Source organism: Anas acuta, chromosome 3 (genome assembly GCF_963932015.1).
Source record: "Anas acuta chromosome 3, bAnaAcu1.1, whole genome shotgun sequence".
Lineage (NCBI taxonomy): Eukaryota > Metazoa > Chordata > Aves > Anseriformes > Anatidae > Anas > Anas acuta.
The window spans coordinates 27,155,973-27,177,343 of record NC_088981.1 but is presented as its reverse complement, the minus strand read 5'-3'; the positions used below and the strand labels follow the sequence as shown (position 1 = coordinate 27,177,343).

The following is a 21,371-nucleotide window of genomic DNA, read 5'->3' as shown; positions in this document are numbered from 1 at the left end:
GGGTTACAGAACACATTTTGAGAGGAAAACTAGTAGGAGATTAGCAACTAAGGAGTAGCAAAGAAATGTAAGCTATACATCTGTAGAAAATAATACCCCCAAGATTTTTAAACTTCATATTTTATTTTTTCTTCTCTTCCAATTGAATGAACTTGTTCTGTTTAGGAGTAGATGGAGACGTCACACAAAAAGCAACACTTGTAAGAATCTCACTCAACACATTTTCATGAAAGAAATTAACCAGGGACCTAGTTAATTACTCACAGTTCTTGGAAGAAGCTATATTGGCAGCCTTCCTAGTTCCACACATATTGCCTTTATTAGTCGTTATACAGAAAGTGAATCATACATGACAGAGCTGGTCTGGCTCTAATATTTTGAGGTTATCTGGTCCTATTTAGTGATGTTCCCTAGAGATCCAGATGTCCCCACGGCCCCATATGACAGCAAAGAAGGAAGAGAACTCATCCCAAATGGATTTCTCCTCTCTGCTGCTTGTCTCAATACCATCTTCCTTGGCTAGGTACTCTCTCCATGCAACTGGAGAAAAGAGATGAAGTGGAGTGAGCTGGTCTCATTCATTCATTTCCTCTTGGACTGAGGCAGAATCATCTGCTCTTAAACTATGACAGCATCACAAAAACAGGTTAAAAAGGAAGTGTCTAAGGTCAGTCTATAGATAAGGAATGACAGACCTCGGATAGCCTGACTTTTTTTTATCCTTGTAATTGTCATTGAAGGTAGATCTGAGCAAAAATCCAAATCTATGTCACATACTGTACGAGACAGAAAATATAGGCCTGAGCATTTGTAATGCTCGGTCATACGAGATCATTGCTTTCACTCTAGATGAGCACTTTTCAAAGGGTTGTAGGTGGGTCAGGGTTCTCAAACTATTTCCAAGAGTTCATGGCTTTTGTAAAGTGTTCACCTAAGAAATCACAGCTTTAAATTTACCATTGAGAAGAACGTTTTGGTCTAATGTGTACATATTAAAGGAAAGGAGCAGTAAATGTTTACGGACCTATTCTGTCTAAAAAGGAAATGACAACACTAACATTTCACATGCCAATTTCCCTCATTTTTTTTTCTCATCTTCACTTGATTACCTGTTTTCTTGCTATAAACTCCTTAAAAACGATATGGAAACACATATCATTAAGCCTCCACTGGGGCAAGCAGAAATCTTTCCTAGACTGGAAAAGAATTCTAGTCAAGGAGTATTTTATTTCAGGCTCTGTTGGGACTATATTTATTTGCATTTTTATTTTTTTAATTTGGTAAACTGAGTTTGTGAGCCTTCTGGAGAGTAGATAGATGAGTCAGGAGCAATCATTTCCTCCAAGAAAAAAACACAGAGGAGAGGAGGAGAGGACAGACCACTTCCAAATACCTAAAGCATAATTTCCTGTGGTGTAGAGGTGGGTTCTGGGCATCTGGGTAGAGCTTGGCTCTAATTAAATTTTACTGGGAATGAAGTGAAAGAAGATAAGGGTAGAGAGAGGTTTCAGCTCTTTCTTTTCTGTCTAAGGAGTACACAGAATAATTTATATTTGAAGTTGGAGTCGGGCAAGACTAAGAAAGTTTCATTGATGTCGGCTGTGAAATACAAATATGGCATTTTTGACAGGAATAATTTTATTTCTGTTAATGAAGTTCATTATCAGTGGCTGGGTAAAGTACTTACTCATGTCCAGGGATGGGATGTTGCCCTGACTCAGCTAGAAACATATCTTAGAGTTGTTTTCCATGGCGCACTGAAAAAAAACAGAATCCAAATTACCACTGTTTAGAGTGCTTTTCTGGCTTGAATCCACAATGTTAGAAAGAACTCCAAGTTAAAAAAAAAAACAAAAAACAGGTGCACTATGTCCAAGGCATTTAGGTGCCTAATTGTCTATGAAAACAGTATGAGCTGTTGAAGATCTTGACAAGTGTGATTTATCTTAAGGGGACATGACATTCTCATGCACTCTGATAGATTCTCCTAAACCTTCACCCAATATTGCTGCTACAACCTCTTATAGAGATGCTAAATTACCATGCAGATAAAATAATGAGCCAAGTTCTCTGCAACAGCAGTGTGATATCACACATTATAACTCCCATCTAGCAAGGTGGTTTTAAGTGGGTGCTATTAAGGAGCCAGAAGTGGGAATACTTATACATGGTGACTACAGCTGGGGTGGCACCAGCCATTGAGACTGAGGAAACTCAAGATCAGGAGTCAGTCTCCAAGGACAGACCAGCCCAAGGCTCCAGACAGAAAGTATGCTCAGGAAAATGGAGAAATCAAGGCTACCCCAAACCAAAGGGCAAATCAAGAGCAAGGTCAGGAAATGAAAGAGCTTGCACTAAAAGACAAAGCTTTGGATAAAGATGAGCTAAGTCTACAAGGAGTCAAGAGGCAGGAACAGTGTAGAACCAAAGGGTCTGCAAGGCAGTGAAAGCAGCTGTTGGGGTTGCCTCCTGGACCTGAACCCAAAACATACACCAGCCCTAGGGCAGCCAGGCTTCTCAGGAGCCTGATCTCCCAGGAGAGTGATCGAGCCCAGTTCCTGGCTATGGTGCTTGGCTGCAGGGCCTGAGAAAGTATGACGTGCAGAACCCAAAGCATGTGCTCAGGTTGCCCATTCAGTGCAGGTATGCCTATTTACAAATAGGGAAAATCTGTGTAATGGAATCAACAGACCTCTCAGGTTTCTTCTATTCCATCTTATGAAACTCTATGAATCATATCTTGGGACAGGACTGAGACTGGGCTGTGTGATGGACTGCCCCATCTCTCAAGTCTCTTTTGACCCCGGGGCCGCAGTCTCCATGCACTCCTGCCAGACGTGTTCACAGATCAGGACAATCTCTGCGCTCAGGACTGCAAAGCAGAACAGAGCTGCTGTAATGGCAGTGACAGAGATATAGTCCTCACTGTGAAGGAGATGGGCACCAGTTGTCTGGGCTTTGTCTCAGTGGGAGACACAAGATATGAACAGTCATTCCTGAAGAATGGCCAGATCAGAAGGAGAATGCAGTCATGAAATCTGTAGATTAAAAATGGGTATATGCTTCATCAGTTTGCTGAGTGGCTGTCTCTGTAATTGCCAAGGGATGTTAAAAGGTTAGTTTGTTCATTTAAGTAGGGCATACAATAGAAGTCAGGCTGTCACACTGTAGTAAAGATGCAGTAATATCAACACAAATGTGCTTTATACTGGTGTCGCTAGGTAACTGGTATCTATAACATATAGCTGTTGTACTTTTAAAAATCAAAATAAAGCCCGCACACCATTTATTTATTTATTTATTTATTTTTATAGCATAAAATTATGGTGTACACCAGAGCAAAAAATGAACATGTTATGTATTTTCCATGTCAGATCAACACCCACTGCAGTTCTCATTAACAAAGTTGTAAAAAAAATAAAGTTGTTTTGGAAATAAAATGTCTCAGTTAGCCCTACTAGTAAATATGTGGAAGGAATATTCACAAAACCCAAACATTTAATTTAGAAATTAGTCATATAATGAGAAAATAAAAAAATATTTATGAAGTCAAACGACTTCTAAATCTTTAAATTCCCCACATACCTTCTAGGATTATAGTAACCTGTGGAAGGTCATTATAGTTATAAAGGAAAAGATTAAATAAGCACTTAAGCAGACATAAATTAAACGGACAGGTTAAAAGCTATTAAATTGAACAAGACTAGATGGAAACCTCTAGTGCTGTAAAGGAATCCAAACTAAACGAGAAGGAAACAAACATGGTGTTGAGAATGGATAACATGAAGTAGCAACTCTGGAAGTACAAAACCTTATGAAGACCCAAGACCATTTCACCACAGAAAGATCTAAGGTCACAAGGAGAACGACAAAGAATTTCTTCCTGTAGCAGGTTCAGAGCTTTCCTGCCCCACACCCCCACCCCCCCAAAAAAAAAAAAAAAAAAAAAAAGCAAGAGATAAAATGTGCATAGAGATGATGTGATAATACATCTGAAAACCCATAACTGGAAGGAAGCCTACAGGAACAGCCTGCCACGGTGTTTGTTTCAGCACATGCTCAGCTGGAGGCCATGTGCCTTACCCTGCCACAGCCAACCATCCATGAAGGGAGAAAAAGGGGAGGCTGAAAAAAAAAAAGTCTGAAAATGGTGTAAGGACTCTTCCTGGGAGAAAGCCAGCCTGAAGGCAGGCATCACTTTTTGACTTAGGAAATACTGAAGTAAGATAAGCCAGTCTTTTGGATCAGGAATGCACAGGAAGAAACATGCCTGCTGCAGAGGTTCCAGTGGAGTCATGGGGATGCAGTGGCTGCTGTGGCTGAGACTGGAGGGCCACGGCTAGCCCTCCAGGCTAGCTATGAGATCACAACTTAGCTTGATCTCTAAGCTAGTGATTTCATTTCTCTCAGGGAAAAATAAATGGGAAATATATGACGGAAACATACAAAATAATAATGAAACAGGAGGATTTTTTTTAGTTACTTTTGTGTTCCAGGCATATAGATCCACTGAATTAACTGGGGGATGTTTTCGCTAATAAAGCTGGTAAAATGAGGGATGATTAGACCTCAAGTATGGATATTTCTAAACATCTCTGTTTTCATATATTTCTCAATATTGCCATTTTTATTTTTTTGACTTTTGCCTGAATAAAAAATAAACAAAAACGTTTTGTTAGCTAGCTCTGCATACCCTGAAGAGACAAAAGCATGCACTCTTTCTAGAGAGGGCAAAATAGCATCTTATTTTACAAAGAAAAAAATCACCAAACAACAACAAAACCGGAATCAATTTGAAATGTTCTGAAGGTTACCATTTAAAAATGTAGAGATGCTGCCAGGATGCAAAGGTATCTCAGCAACTCCATTCAGTGTGTTTCAAATGCTACAGTCTGCCAAATTTGGATAAATGTTGACTTTTAATGGCACCTGATGTACCATCAGGCACAGACATTTCTTAATTCAACAGCATCAGTCAAATGCAAGTCACTGCATTAATTAAGAGTGCATCTGTTATAACTGATCATTTTGTTCTCCCTAATTTTTAATAAGCAATTTTGCCAACATGTTTACTGGAAATATTACAACATCTTCCTGCGCTGAGAAAACCCAAAGGGCCTATTTATCTCATTCTACTGTATTCTTGTTTAAACAGAGGGCCATGCTGAAACCAAAGGATTGCCATTTCCCCCAGAAGACAGGTCTAAGATTTGACTTTATACAATAGCACGTCTGAGGGAGAGAAACGTCTTTTCTACAGGCCACTGAAGTCATCCCGAGCAAAAGGGGAATACCAACATCAAAGATGCACCAGGAAATGACAGTCACAGTCGCTGTGATTTAATAACCCTGGGTACAGGAACAGGAGGCTTAGCATCCTGATTCTATTTTCTGTGCATGCCACGGTTTGACATGGATTTGACCAAGTCAGGGCTAGGAACCCAAACAGCGTTAAGAAAAGCAAACTGAACTTAGGCAAAGACCGCTTTGTCCTACCTCAGACTGAGCCCTCAGGTGATCGGGCTCTGCATGCTTTTAATTTTACTCGATAGGGATATTTAAAAACACGTTCCTAGCATCAGCGAGGCTGGATCTCGAGCATGACACCGAATGTCACAGGCTCTTAGAGCTCAGGTCCTCCGGCCCAAGGGGGGGGACGGCGTACGGGGGACCCGTGGGTGCTCTCCCGGGAGAGCCGGGGCGGGCAGACCCCCGCGGAGGCACAGCCGGGGGGTTTGGGGGCGGACGGGGGGCTCGTCGTGCCGGCGGGGCCGCGCACAGCCCAGGGGCTGCCAGGGCCCAGCGGAGCGTGTGCGGCCGGCGGCGAGGGGAGGCGGGCGGGGAGCCGGGCGGGCGGGCGGGCGGGCGGGCGGGCAGGGAGGCTGGTGTGAGCTGTTTGGCCACCGGAGCCAATCGAAAGCTGGGGCTTGATCCTCTCCTCGGGCAGTGGCTGAGAGGAGCCAGTGCCGAGCTCCCCCCCTCCGCAGCCGGGACCCGGCGAAGCCGCCTCGCTCGCTCCGGGCACTGCGCTCCCGCAGCGGGCGCCTATGGGCATCCGCACCGCGCCGGGGCTGCGCACCACCGCCGGCGGGCGACGACGGCGACCCCGCTGCACGCCGCGTCTGGATCTATAGCCGGCAGGACGGAGCGCGCCGCAGACCCATCCCCGCCTCGCTGCAGGTACGGGGGGGCGCCGAGCCGGCACCAGCCCGCGGCCGCCCGCTTGCTCTCCCCCACCTTCCACCTCCTCCTCCTCGACCCCTGCCCCCCGACACCCGTCGCGGTGTTGACAGCGCGGGGCCGCCCCGCAGCCCCGCCGCAGTCTTCGGCAACCCCGCGGCGCCGCCCCCGGGCACGCTCCCTGAGAGGGCCCCGCCGGGGGCAATGCGGGGCCCCGCGGGAGTCTCCGCGCCCAAGGGCGCTGAGGTCGGGTCCCGGCAGCGCCGAGGCTCGGCGGCTTCGCTCCGAGTCACCTGCGGGGCACAAGCCCCGCGGCGTCCCGTCCCCACGCTCCCCGAGGGAAAGCTGCAGCAATATATATATATGTGTGTGTGTGTGTGTGTGTGTGTGTGTGTGTGTGTGTATAAAGGAAAAGAAAAAAGAAGAAAAAATAAAGAGAAAAGCCGCCCACCCCCTCGCGCTTGAAACCTGTGCCCCTTTGTACCCTTCTTTCCTTGCTTTGGGTTAATGATGGGTTGTGATTATGAAAGCCCAGGAGCGATCAACTCCAAGAGTGAAGAGAACTACTTTAAGTTGGGAGCTGTAAATCCATACAAGTGCATACATACGCAGCTCATTCCTCCTGTGAATGACAGTAATGATCCAAACCCACGTCTTGTCTCACAAGGAGCGCCCGCCTGACTTTGTGCTGAAGCTAAGGAAATATTTGCACTCTCACAGGTCTTGCAGAATTGGAGTCACAGGTCCTGTAAAAAATTGCACTGGCATTTGGCTGAACAACTCTTATTTTTAGCTCGCTATTGTGAAAGCTGTTATATAACTTTCGGTGGATTTTTGAGGATGAAATTAACAGCTCATAACAAGTTAAACTTTTTTTGGAGAAAGGGGGGGAATCAACCGAATGAAAGCCCAATGACCACTGTCAGGTGAGCTTCCATCTTACCACAGCAGTGGCAGACATCCCCCGAGGAAAACCCCCAGGCCAGGAATCCCACAGCCCTCCTGGGAATCACCAGGCAACAGGTGCAAGAAGCGGCAGGGCAGTGCCCGCGCACAGCCCTAATTAGCAGGCTGCTTATCAGGCCGCTTCAAGGCTGTTTCTCACTAAAGCAGGGAGAAATCAGCGTGACTTCAGAGTTCTTACTTCCCGCCAGCGTAGATACAATACAGATACTGTGCTTCGTGAGGGAATTAATTTGTTGCTTGAACTCCAAGAAGTATGAGCTGCCTGGTATATTTTGACACAGATGCTTCACTTGCTAACCTTCGCGCATAATTTCCAGGCTGGCTTTTGCAAATACTGAGGAGAAACAATACAGTTCTAAGATTTGATAGAAGAACCCTTAACAAAATAACTGAACAGAAGCAAGAAGTCTGGTTATTACTGGGAATCAGGGTTCAGTCTCAGTACCCAGGCTCAGAGCAAGGGACCTCTCTTTTCTTGCACAGTCCCCATGAACTGCCGTTGTCCAAGAAGGGCAGCAAAGTCTTAAATTCTGAAAGACTGTGTGATTACTGTGAAACTGAAGAGGGCAGACCTATTTGCTAAATGTGTTGTGGAATGAGGGACAGATTTAGCTGGTAGCATTTTGCTTTCTTGCATCTCCCGCTGCCCACTGTGCACACAGAGCTCTGGTGCTTGGGGGGAAGCGCATCTGGTAACAGCGAGGTTTGCTCAACCTCCTGTGCAGGATGATAAGTGGCGTGAAGGAAGTGAAAAGCATCAGAAGGGGCTCTGAAAGGGTGGCACGAAAATAAATGCCATTAACTTCAGATTTTGAGCTGATTGGTTTAGCTGATCTATTTGCTTTTTGTTTGTCTTTCAAATAGACTGTCATGAAACATGACTTTCAGAGTGTAATAGAACAAATGCATAGGAAGTTGAAGAATTGAACTGAGGGGATTTTTGTTTCTTTCCATAGTGCCAGGTGAGGGTAAAAAATAATCTGAATTGCCAGCTGAGGTATGTAGATATGTGCAGTCCTGTGGAAACTGATGGGTTTCAGTCATCATTTGTCAATGTTTATGGAAGTGTAAATCAAGTAGATCTGGGCCATCCCCTTTTGTAATAAATAGTTCAGTCCTGCTGTGATTTTTCTTGATAACCTTGGTAACTGGAAAATTCCAGTTTACCAGAATCTGATGCTTGAGCTAGAACTATTTCAATGTAAGTTTAGTAGTACTGCATGTAGAAGTATGAACCCAAGCAGTCAAAGTCGCCGTGCAGATTTACTGACACTTGAAGAGTCTCTTCAAGAGCTGCACAATAAGCTCTTTCACTTCGCTCTCACAGATGCTCATGGGTGTGGTTGTGCATTTATATTAGGGTTGTGGTTCATATCAGGAGTGCTCTTTTGACGCCAATCTTACAGTTGTTCCCACTTACTGTCCATCTCCGTATACCTCATGGTGGGCCAGCTGAATTCCTTTAGGCTGAATCTAAACTGGAAGATGTGCTTGAGTCATTGCTGGAAATTCAGTCCGTGGGACCAGACCAGAGCCAGCCTGAACTAAAACCCTAGGAAATGCATTTAGCATTGACACAAAGTCTCCTGCACATAATTGTTTTGCTCAATATTTCTGTTCCTGTTGGGCTGTGCTGCTTGCTAACATAGATGTAGTCAATTTGCAGTGCTGATACACAGCACAGTTTGGAGCAGACACTAGCCATCTTTCCCTGGGGTGTTGGCTGTTCCCTGCTCCTGGCACCATTGCCTGCAGATGTATTACCGAGAAGCTCATTCTGGCTCTGTGGGAGAGCACGACCCTGAAACCAACTGAGGCAGCCTTACTTGTATGAAAACACACCGAGAACATTTCAGTTCTAAAAGAAGATGGATAGGTGGTAGTTGTGACTTTTTGTTTATATGTTTATTTGTTTTTTGTGTGTGTTTAATAGTCTGTTATGTGATTGCAGACTTTTTTGAGTGAGAACTTCAGATAACACAACCTTGTGCTTGCCTGATGAATGTGAACACAACAGTTGTGCTCAGAAAAAGACAACGGATGGTTCTTTATGTCTGCTTCCCTGCCATTGGCCATACTCTGGTGCGTGTGAAGGTTTACAAGGCTGTGTTTATGTTCCTCATTTCATTTGGAAGCAGTGAAAAATGTTGGCTTGAAATGTAAAAACTGTCATTTAGAAATGCAGCGCTGTGTTTTGTGAGTGCAGCATCTTGCCTGACTACATTTCCCATAACACACCAGAAACATCCCTTTGAAGAAGGTGCAGCCTGTTCTGGCCATTCCTGTGCCCCAGCATATCAAGAGAAAGAGAGTGTGGCCGTACAGTCCAGTTGTCCCAGGCAAGTGGGAATATGTGATCCCCAGATAGATGTTCAGAAACATCCACTTACAGCTTCTGATTAAAACACTCTAAAGCGTCTTTGTGTGCAGTTTTCACTTTAAAGACGAAAACACTTCTCTGTTTCTTTGGTGACTTGGCTGACTTTTTTGCACTTTCTTGTTTTTCTTTAGTTTGCTGTTATTCTGAAAAAATATTATAAATATATATACATATATATATAAGATTTTGTTAACTGTAAACCATTACATTTTGTATGAAAACATTTCTGACTAGAAAATATATGATTAGAGCCATTAATGCTCAGATACTTTTTAGTCAATGGCAGAAGATGTTTCTCATTCCTGCAAAAATTGAGCTTTTATTGACACTACAGTTTTATGCACATATTCATGGGGTTCATAATGTAAGTCATAGGGTTTTATGTGTGCATCGTGAATTATATATATATATATATATATATATATATATATATATATATATATATATATATCCTCCTTGTTCTGCATCACTGTGACACTGTGACTGCTCCAAACTGCTTTTAAAATGCAGAAAATGTTGTGCTATTCAGAGCAATATGAATTGAAAAACAAAAGAGTTTTTGTTTTGTATTGTTTCTCAGATGACTATATTTCTATTACTAGAGGTTTTCTACTCCAAACCTTATTTTAGTAGAGCTGCTATGGGGGGTGAAGAGTAGATTTTAAGATGAGTTATCTGGGTTATGCATATGCCACTTTGAAAACATGGTATTTTTTGTTCTCAGTGCATTAAGCCTTTTATGACTTTTATAAAAAAAATAAAAATAAAAAAAAATCTTTTATAAAAAAAAAAAAGATTTTTGAAGCCTGCTTCAGAAAGGGAAACAGACCTTAAGAATCTTTCTTGCTGTAAAACACAAGACAGTCCATCTTTCAATATCCAGTGTGATACAAACATGGAAACTTTAGTTATAAACTGCCCTTTTTCAGAAAGTCATCTTACAGCATCTACCTTTCACATTCTTTTTTTTTTTTTTCTTGTTACTATAACCATGTTTATCTATGACATTTTGCACATATATATATTTTTTTCTGTTATTGTTGTCTTTATAAAGCATATACTAGTTGTAGCAACATACATGTATTTTAGATTAGTCATAAAATTAAAGGGGATTTACGAAGGTCAGTGTTTTAGAGGCTATATTGCCATATAGAATTATATCATAAATATATTTTGTATATAGAAATATGCATGCTACTGTTTTCACTACAAGATTCTGTATAGAAACAAAAAGGTACATTTTTCCCATGTTGGACAGTTTCAAAGTCATAACTGTATAGGAAGTGAGTATTTGAAGAAACTTTCATTTGTAATAAAAATCAGAGGAAATTAAAGTTGTGATGCATTCAAATACAAAAAGTCTCATAAAGATTACATTTCTGCCTATTTTGCATTAAGGAAGTGGGAGAACAAAAATACACTGGGAAAGGAAAATATATCATTTACCCTCCAAATTTCATTTTGGAAACATTTTTTATTAAGTGTGATGGGCAATGCACAAATATAACATCAGACTGTGGATTTAATAGCAATAAATCTTAAAAATTTCCTAAATTTTTAACTTCTCTTAAAACTTGGAAACAACATTTTTACAACTCACGAAGAATGCATTATTGACCGTGCCTTGTACAAACACTTGTTAGAATGGAAAGCTTTATTGTGCTGGTGCTACGAGTGAGCTAGCTGCCTTTCTTCATTTGTATGCAGTTTTGTTATGGATTACAGCCATGTATAGTCTATTCTATTAGTCTGCTTAAGTGCTGTTATGCTAGCGCTAAATAGCCTGATGTTCTACAGTAGTGCTAACCAAAAAATAAACAGCATTGTAAAAATTCTGCACGACTGTTTCTGGCAAGAAACTGCAGTTTTTTCCTGGTGCAAATCTCCAACCTAATCTCATTTCCAGTGAGGCCAAAACACTAGTTTGGCCTAGAGTTGAGCAGGATCCTGCCCATAAATCTGGCCAGTCTCCATACAGATAACATCTGGAAAGTAGTCATCTAAAATATGTGGGAGAGATTGGGACAGGGGTGTAAATAGTGGGTCAGAGCTTCTATCCGAAATGAAAACATCCCAGCTCTCAGATGTCAGACTTCCTTGCTCTAGGCATGTTTTTTGTTATGAACCATCTATCGTTTGTCAGTTTCTGTTTCGTCAACATAATTTGGAGCTCAATGTCCTTTCTTAGGAACAAGAAGAAGTTGACAGCAGAGAAGATGGGAAATATGTGAATATATTCTGTGTTACTATTGCATGACTTAATGGATACATCCAGTAACAACTCCTAATGAAGGGAGAGATGGCTATCATTTGTATTTCTATTTAATTTGTTCTTTGGCTGACACCTTTCAGACAATGGCACACAATGGATTTATGCTAAGCATGTTTGTTGACTTTGGTCTATATTTTTCATTAATGAAGCCCGTAGAAACTTTGCCCAATACTTCAGAGAGAACAGCTTTTGCCCAGATATTCCTAAATGTGAATACTTACAAATCATAAGCATCTTAGATTCTATGTAGGTAGGGCAAGATTGTTGATTTATTTATTCTACTCCTTATTGAGGCTGGTCCTTAAGTAAAATCATAGCCGCAAACTTGTGACTTCTTAATGGTATCTGAAACTGAAGATGTAACATAAACATTCAAATGTAACATAAACTGATTTTTAGGAAAATGTAAAGCTTTATAAACTCACAGAAAATATTTGAAAGTAGCACCATTGTATGCTATTTTTGTTATATCTGATGACTCTTTTCCTATAATGTCTCTGAGCCAACGGAGAGAAGTGCATATGGCTGGAAGATGAGCTAGTTTCTGTGATCTGAAGCTATCTTGATTTGAGATTTCCAAAGTCCCTTCATTCACTTTACAGGATGTTATTCAACAGCTTGATCTATTTTTTTTTTCTTTTCGTTTGTATTAATAACTGTAAGACAAATGCCACTTTTGTCTACCATAAATTCCTCCCAAATGAAGAGAAGCTTTAAATGCAATTTGTGCCATAACAAATCCATTTGTTTTTCTTTATCCACTTTTTTTTTTTTTTCACTTCTCTGCACTTGATGTTCTTTCTTCTTGATGGAGCAGTGAAAAAATACCTTCACAAGCTAAAGTTTATTATTTTCTAAATTCTACACCCAAAATGCCAGTTGCTTTATCCTTCAGCTCAGGTAGATTGCTTCCAGTAAAAATATTTTTATGTTATTGTTTTGATAACTGAGTTTGAAAGTATGATACTTGCAAACATTCTATTGAATACCTATCAGAAATTGCCACTTGACCCTTTATAAAAATAATCTTGTTTTGTTTTGTGTTGTTTGTGGGTTTTTTGTTTGTTTGCTTGTTTCTTTTTTTGTTGTTGTTGTTTGTTTTGTTTTGTTTTAAATCTAATATTTTATAAAAACCTAAGCTTTTTTGGAAACAACTTTATTGTGTCATTCCAAGTCAAGCCTTTTTTTTTTTTTTTTTTTTTTTTTTCTTCTGGACATCTCTAAGGTTTCTTTAAATAAAGGATATGATATTACAGGAAGAATGTTACTCTTGTTTGCCAGAGGGCCGTACTATGTTTACTATAATAGGATTAAAGGAAATTTGGAAGTCAACGCTAGCTCAGTGGGAAATTGATAAACACACATTATACTTGCAGGAACACTCTGCCCAGTAGTATTAGGAAACTTATCACTATTTATTTAGCAGTTCAGACTTTATCCGACAAACAGATTTGTTGTCCATTTAAGACTATGCCAGACTTTGAAAGACTTCACAATATGGATGTGATTTGCAGAATCCAAAGCGTTATCCTGGCATAGCCATCAATGTGGCTTAGAACTGGGATTCTCATACCATAGACTCTCAAACTGACGAGTCTGGAGCTTATGGATCCTGTTGCTTTCCAAAGTCTGTGGTTTGATTCCTGGCATTTTAAGGTAGGTCAAATATTATAGCCACAGTCATAAACAGTGATTTTCAGAATCTAAGCAAGCTAGATGAGGGTGTAGCTTCTTGGAAAATTTATTCTGGAAGAGGCAGACCCAGCAATGTCTCTGGATCCGTATCTGATATTGGCAGACTACCATTGAGAAGCAATGGTAGTCCAGTCTCGTATTTACTAATGTTTGTTTATTTGTGCCTTGGCCAATGTTTGAACTAGAGAGTGAATTCAGGAGAAAGAAAAGGCCACAGGGATGAATTTCCATTCCTAAATACATATTAAGAGGTCACCAGATACCTGCCTTTTTACACGTACACAAGTGCTCTGTATCAGTAAAATAGAATGAAGTAATTCTGCTATGAATGACATACATATGGAGGACATATCAACTGGATGCATAATCACAATGCAATACATAAGCTACTATTGTAAATGTTTTAATCACCTCCAAAGTGTCATTTGCAAAAGTGGTCAGTGAATCGCTTTGTATTTCTGAAAACCAGAAAAGGCCAGTGGACTTTTCCCATAATTTACAGGGAATTAGTAGGAACTGTAGGACAGAGGCACTGTTGGTTATGGAAACTACTGCTGTGAGCTGTTCATGCTGTGCAGTAATACAGTTGTTTGATAGACAGGGAAATCAGCTTATTTCTAAGCTGCTCTCAGCTTATATTTTATTTTTTTTATTATTATATATATATATAATATTTTTTTTACAAAAGAGCCTAAAAAGCAAGGATATTTTGTTATCTTTTGTATGAAATATATGGATTTGTATGTTCTCCGTAAAGTCCCCCCAAAACACTAGCTTCTGCCATTCATATAACGTGCACTGTGAATAGCTAATCTACTCCCTAATATTCAAGTCTGAAAAAAACTCATTTGTTCTGTTCAACACAGTTGTTCTAAGAAGGAACAATTTGATTTCTCCTTTGTTCCTATCCCATGTAAAATAATCTTTAAAAAACTGTAGAATCACTGAAAATGACCTTTCCCAGCTATTTCATTATGATCTGAGCCTCTCTATAGCAATGATGGCCATGGTGCAGTCCAATGTTGTGGAGCCTCTGAGACTGCCAACAAAAACAGGAATTTTCACTTTGGGTTTAGCTGCTCTGTTCAGACAGCAGAACTGCAGGCTCATGGCTGAGAAGTCTGTAACAAGGGTTTCCTGTCTCAAGAGATAAAGTTGTCTATGTAACTCTGCTGACAGTCTGGTCATGGGGGGCCCGAGTTCTTCTTCAGGTCTGTCCTGGGCAACTTCACCTGAATACTGAAGAAATCTTTATCTTGCTTTATCGTTAATCAAATCAAAATGTTGCCTATTTGAGCTCTTCTGCTTAGCTTCATCCATATAGATATGCTACAATCAGAGCGCTTGCAGTTTGCTCTATTATATACAAATTGTAATTCAAGGCTGCGGCAAGTTGCCAGTTCATCTCCCCACTCGGACGCCAGCTTCATTTAATCGTATAAATAACTGTATAGTGGTCAAACATGATTGACTTAAGCTGTTAACTTTTTCTGAACGTGTAAAATATAGGGCATTTGGGGTGCTAATGGAGTACTTGTTGTTTCTTTCCCCTCACACTGAAATTTAGCTGTATCAGTTGAGAATATTGAAACATATTTTTCACTGTATTTATCTTGGCTTTCTGTTTATTTTTACTGTTTACAGGACAACAGAAAAAAAATCCTAAGAATCTATTTTTATTGTCATATAAGCATATGGATGGTTTGTTTTATATTAGTTAAAGAGACACTTCATTAGTCAATAAAAGTGAACTGTAATATATTTTGGTTATGAAGGACTCCAAATGAGATTTTTATCCCCCAGGATATTTTTTCATTTTTCTTAAAAAGTGCTAACTACATTTGAAAACTAGCTTATTTTACCATGCCTCAAGTAACTCATCAAAATCCACTATAACTTTGTTAACATTTTGACGCATGATACTAACTGCTAACATCAGTCAGATAGCAATGCTGGTGGACTTTTTCAAATAAGAGTCACAATTCATTTTTATTTTTTTAAAGTGCTGTCTTCTTGCTAGTTTTAAGCCTTTCCTGAATCTGCTGTGATGGACTTTTGCTTTCATCTCATGACCAATTTTTTCAGGGTGGCAAAACCTAATCATCTCTTAAATGCATTAATGGTCCAAGGAGTATTGCTTCCTTGTTATGATGCCTATGGCTATGGTGTCACTTTAGGCAGGCGAAAGTCTAAACTTGTGTTGAAGTGGTCATTCTGCCCTTGTCTCTGCTCCTAGGCACTTGGTTGTTTCTTAATTCTGCTATAAACTTTCTTTGATACACCTGTCACAAAGACAGGTGCAATGGTACAATCTAAATGCTACAATCAAAATCTATGTGAAACTGGCTTATAAACTGTGCTGCGTGTGTTCAAAACGTTTTGTGTCCTCTAGCTGGCAACGCTAAGTGCAGAATATGGCAGCCAGAAAACCCCATTAATGCTCATTGACATTAGTATAGTTCAAGCAGCAGGTAGGTATACAGGCTCGGTGATGAGTGTGGAAGATCTCGAATGAGATTGCTATTGAAGAGACAGCCCAACAACCAGCACTCTTTTATATACTGAACAATGACAAAGGCTATTGCAATCATTGTTTGAACTCATGGGCCTCATGGGTTGCTTTATAGGTTGTAAAAACTGTTACTGTAAATTAAAACTAAAAAAAAAAAAAGCTATAATTCTTCTATTACAATGCTTATTACAGTGTTATATCTCTATATGAATATGAATAGTGTGTAAAAGAGGTTGCCATGAAGGTATGTATAAATGTAAAAAAAACAAATGATGTTTGCCTTACTGCAAGGCCTATAAGGATGTGAATTCTAATGCAAATTTGCACACACTGGATTAAATTAATTGCTCTACAGAGGAGTGGAACAGTGCTTTAATACAATGCAAAAATATTTTTATGCTTAAAAAAAAAGGGCACTACTAACTATGCCTTCTATGTAGTAGGAAGATCTGCCATTGTGTATTGCTCTGCTATCTTCATTAGTTATTATTTCTAAACTTGTGTATCCAAATTTTTTGTTCATGGTTTACTCAAGGTATCTGTAAAGTATGTTTTTTACTGTAGCAAAAGAAAGAGACAACAGTTAATCGCCTTCGCATTTTTCTCTTTTCACTTTTCTCTTTTGAACCAGTATTAACTAAGCATATGTATGGTTGGAAAGAAAGGATTTGCTTCCAAAGAACTGAGTGATTCCATACATGGATTGTTTCTGAACAATCAAGTTACACTTCTGCTCAGTGTGGTTTTAGAGGTAGCTCTGAGTTGACATCATACATAAATGGTAACTTTCAAAACAGCTATGTAAATACTTAGGTTTTATAATAAAAATTTCAAGATAATTCTGCAATTATTCTATCATATTTTCTACCTTTTTTTTCTTCAAATTTTCATATATTATAAATGTCAGAATTTATTTCAAATCTGAGTGAACCTAAATTAGTTACTTTGAGATGTGGGGTTACCCTATCAAAGATATCTTCACTAAAGATTTGAAATTAACACTTCTGAACTTCATTCTTTAAGAGTCACCTTATTTATAGCAAGATAAATGCACTTTCAGCTCTAATTGCACACAGCAGCAAAAACATTCTTGGGATAGCCCAAGTAATGTAAAATATATCTTATCTGGGAAACCTTGAAGGATCTATTTATTCAAGAAGATAGGAAAAATTAAGTGATGTATACTTACAGCCTAGATTTCAGGATACACAACTGCAGCTTGCACATTTTATCAGGACTCCCAATTTCTTTTAATTAAATAGAATTTTTAAAACATCATAAGCTATGCATTCACAGAGTTTGTAGGACATGCTGGAGGACATGATGACATGCTAGAAGTATATAAAAGAACTTGAAAAGTATATTCAAGAAAAAAAATGCAAACAGATTAATGCCTTTACATAACAGAAAAAAAAAAAAAAAAAAAAGAAAAAGAAAGAAAAACGCAAATAGTAACAGAAGTGAAAAGCAAGGTAAGCTTTTAAGTGGTCTGTCAGCTTTAATTGCTAGTTAAATTCCAAACAGTTTATGGTTTCTGAGTATTTCTTTTATTCAACCAATTTTTTAACCACCTCTAGTTTTTTTTATTCTTCAAAAACTATTTTTTTATTTATCATAAACTCACTCATTCACTAGTCATTTCAAATATTTTAAATGGAAAGCGAACACATTTCCTGAGAAATGCTTAAGAAGTATGTCTTTATTGTAAGATGTCTGTCTGTAAGCTAACGATCTCTTAGAACATAATCCTTTTCTAGAGGTTTATACATACCACTTGCTGTTGTTAAAGTTTTTTATCAAGAAGTCAAATAGGATCTATTCTTCTGCAGGCTTCCTTAGTTAGCATGTGTGAGGGAACTCACGTCTAACTGCTAACAGATTTTATGTTGAGTAACCTTTCCAAGTATTCATTGCATGTTAATTCTTGACAGATAAAATTACTTATTCACTATTGACTTATCTTTGAGGGATGATTTACTTTGTCACTATTTAGTCATCTTCATGGTATGTTGAGACAGCAGTGTCTCTTCAAATCATTTTGTGGCATGACACAATTTCCCTGATACAAAGTTGTAGTTAGAGGTCTGTAGAAGAAATGTGAAGGGGAAAATGGAAAAGACAAGTTTTAGCATGTTTTTGAATCTTAAGAGAGCAGTAATTGGTGTCTGCAAAGAGGGTTGCACATTTGTAAATTTTGTTTGCTCCTGCTTGTTGGTCTACTCTCCAGGACATGCTGGAAGCATGGGGAAAGAAAGGTTAAGTATTTAGCCATTTTCTCTTTCTCTTTTTTTTTTTTTTGGTTGTTAGTTTAGTTTAGTTTTGTTTTGTTTTTTCTCACAGGATTAAGTTATTTTACCCAACTCAAAAAATAACTAATCAAGAATAACTGCACCATTGCCTGTCTCTCTGGATCACCTTCTCATATCAGCTTACTCTTTACTTAAAATATGCTTATTTAGCCCAACCTTGCATGCCTTTGACTTGCAATAAAACCTTGACACATGCATAAATTAAAGAAAAGAGCCTTTTGTTTTTATTCTGAGTGTTTCAGCATAGTCTCAGAGTAACTAATGGAGAATCTGAATGTGTCTGTCACCTCTGGCACTGCTCAGATATGTGGAGAATAAAAGTAGCCTTTGCCTTCTTTCCTTCCACCTATTTTCCCTATGCAGAAGACTGTCTTATTATGAAGGTCAAATGACTCTACAAAAAAGAATGTCCGGTTACTAGTTTGGTAAAATGGAGCCACAAACTTTTGCTTAATATTAGGCAATTCACCTTAATCCTATATTTTAGAGTACTTAGACTTCTTCTGCTCAGCATTACAAAGATGATCAAGAAATTTGCAGGTTTCTCATTCAGTGTGTCAAGCTGTGAAGATAGATTAGGTTGACTGAGTCTGAACTTGACAAGCCTTGCGGAAGGTAAGTGTTGAGGGAAAAAGATGGATGATAGATTGAGAAATGCTGCAGAACACTTCTTAATGTTCCCATCTTTGGATGCATGTGCTGAGAATTTCCCTCTGTAAGGAAAAGGGTGCAGCTGAAGGCTAGGGAGGATCATTATGAGGGCTGAATGCATAGGTTAAGTTACACTCTGGAACTAAAGGTGATAAAATCCTCAGAGCTATAAGAAGATGTAATCAGATCTAAAGTACAGCTAGACACATTTTGCACCCTCCCCCAACCTGCAGTAAAGCCCTCACACAAGCACTGGTCCCCGGTGCTGGTGGCCAGAAAGTCATAGTTCAGAGCTGGTGAGCCTTTCGGAGGCTGTTGGGATTTCCCAGGTACTTGTGAGGTTTTACAAATGATGATCACTGAACATGATTTTAGTACAGGATAGACACTGCTGTATAAACACTAATTTTACAAGGCTGAAGTTTGATTGGAAGCTGTGTACACAAAGCAACACAGACACTAGATTCTTCATTGATACTGTATTAGTAGTGCATGAAGAGAGATTAGCATCAGCCTTTTTTTCTTTGATTTGCCTGCTACAGCCAAATGTCAAAAACTTAATCCTTGCAGCAAACCTGTACCAAAAAAGGCACTGGTGTTATGAACCACACAAATAATGCACACATTGTGGGAAAGTTACCATTAGCTTCAGAAAAATAGACTATTATTTATTGCCATTGCTGAAATTGATCATAATGACTTAAGAAGGTCTGACATCTCTAAAGGAAACATTATAGGACAGATCATAATTTGGTTGAAGCCAGGGTTGTAAATCAGTCGGGTATAAGGTGATTCTGACTATACTTCATTGCTTTTCACCTTTTCATATTAGCTTCCATGGCAGTTGTACCACTAAAATGTTAAAGATTTTTTTTTTTTTTTTTTTTTTTAGTAACAAATAAAAAAGTGTGTGTGGGGGGATGTTCTGCTGTAGCTCTATAGTCAATCAGATATTGATCTACATGGAATACACTTGAACACTGGTAGGAGGTGATAGCAAGCGAGATGTTAATGATGATGTTTTTGGCACAATGTAATTGCACTCAAGAGGAATCCCTGGACCCATGTTCTTGTATAGCACTGGTGTAAGGAGGAGGAAAGGAATTTGACTGAAGAAAACACGAGTGTGCAGATACATGGCTTTATGGAATTCACCTGAGCTTCCTGAGTGATTGTGCCAGTCTGTACATATTTAAAAAGAGGTTAGTTGTTCATCCTTACAAGCACTTTCAGGGGATAACTTTTTAGCCATTGTTTACAGAACCTGTTCAGCTATTGGTGCTCTTGTGTGTCCAAGGAGTCCTGTAGCCTTGATTAGGGCTAACTAGTCTAGATTTATGTGGTGCATTACAGAAGACAAATGTTTGTGGAGTTTCCTCTCCCTCATCCTTTTCTTTTTTTTTTTTTTTTTAACAGATCAAGTTTAATTAATTGAATCAGAACAAGTTTAATTAATTAAAATGCAATTTCAAATTTACAAAAAAAAAAAAGGAAATGTGATACTGAATTGAAAGATAATTTGTACTGGAATCACAACTTATTACAAGACTAAAAATATTGTTAATTTATTGTTTCAAATTACTTCTTGGTACATTTTTTTGGCAATATATATATATATATATTTTTTTTTTTTTTCATCTGTCTTGTCACAGTAACTTGTTTGTAATCACCTCTTGTTACTTCAGACCAATTGGGTATTTTTAGTGGTGGTACTTTTCTTTTCCACATGAGCTCTGTGGATATCAAAGAATCTACCTAAAGACAGATCTTTACCTGGTTTGTGTATTTTCAACCTGAAGATTTCAGCATTAATATTCCAATGGAGTAAAATTACTGGATCTGTTGAAGTAAAATATTATTTTCTCTGCTTGCTTTAGTAAAGTCAATATTTATCATGTGAAAGCTATAAATGCATGCAAATAATATTTAGCTAAGTATTTACAGAGAACCCTCCATCTTTCCTACCCTTTCTTTTATGAACTTACTGGGCACAGTGAAGAGGTGTGTTGGGGGCTTCTTGTTGGTAGCAAACACTGCAGTATTGCCTAGTATTTCAGGAATTCTTGCAGTTTGATCTTATGCTCTACTGTAATAATATATCTCAGGATTCCATCTTGTATTAAACTCTTTTTGTTTCAATTCCTTGGAAATGAGGGATGTAATTCTTGTTAGAATGTCACCCCTTGATCATCACTTTGCCTTAAGTTATGAGATAATATAGTATAGCATTGGTTTAAAAACATACTGAAGCAATGGTCTTCTCAGAGAAACAACACTACTTAGAAGAATTGTGTACAGTTACTAAATAATAGCTTTTATTTTTTTGAAGTTGTGCGTAGATGAATGAGTTTCCTGGCTTTTAGGAAACCACACAATGCAATAGCACCTCACCTCTATAGTGTACTC

General features: G+C 39.0%; 1 protein-coding gene across 1 annotated transcript in view; it reads left to right on the top strand.

Moving 5' to 3' along the window:
* The first annotated feature begins 5,847 nt into the window (after positions 1 to 5,847).
* GREM2 (gremlin 2, DAN family BMP antagonist) overlaps positions 5,848 to 21,371 on the top strand; it is a 40,548-nt gene continuing 25,024 nt past the window's right edge. Inside the window, exon 1 of the mRNA XM_068676285.1 lies at positions 5,848 to 6,180. The gene's annotated coding sequence lies outside the window, so the exon portion shown is untranslated. The remainder of the gene's footprint in view (positions 6,181 to 21,371) is intronic.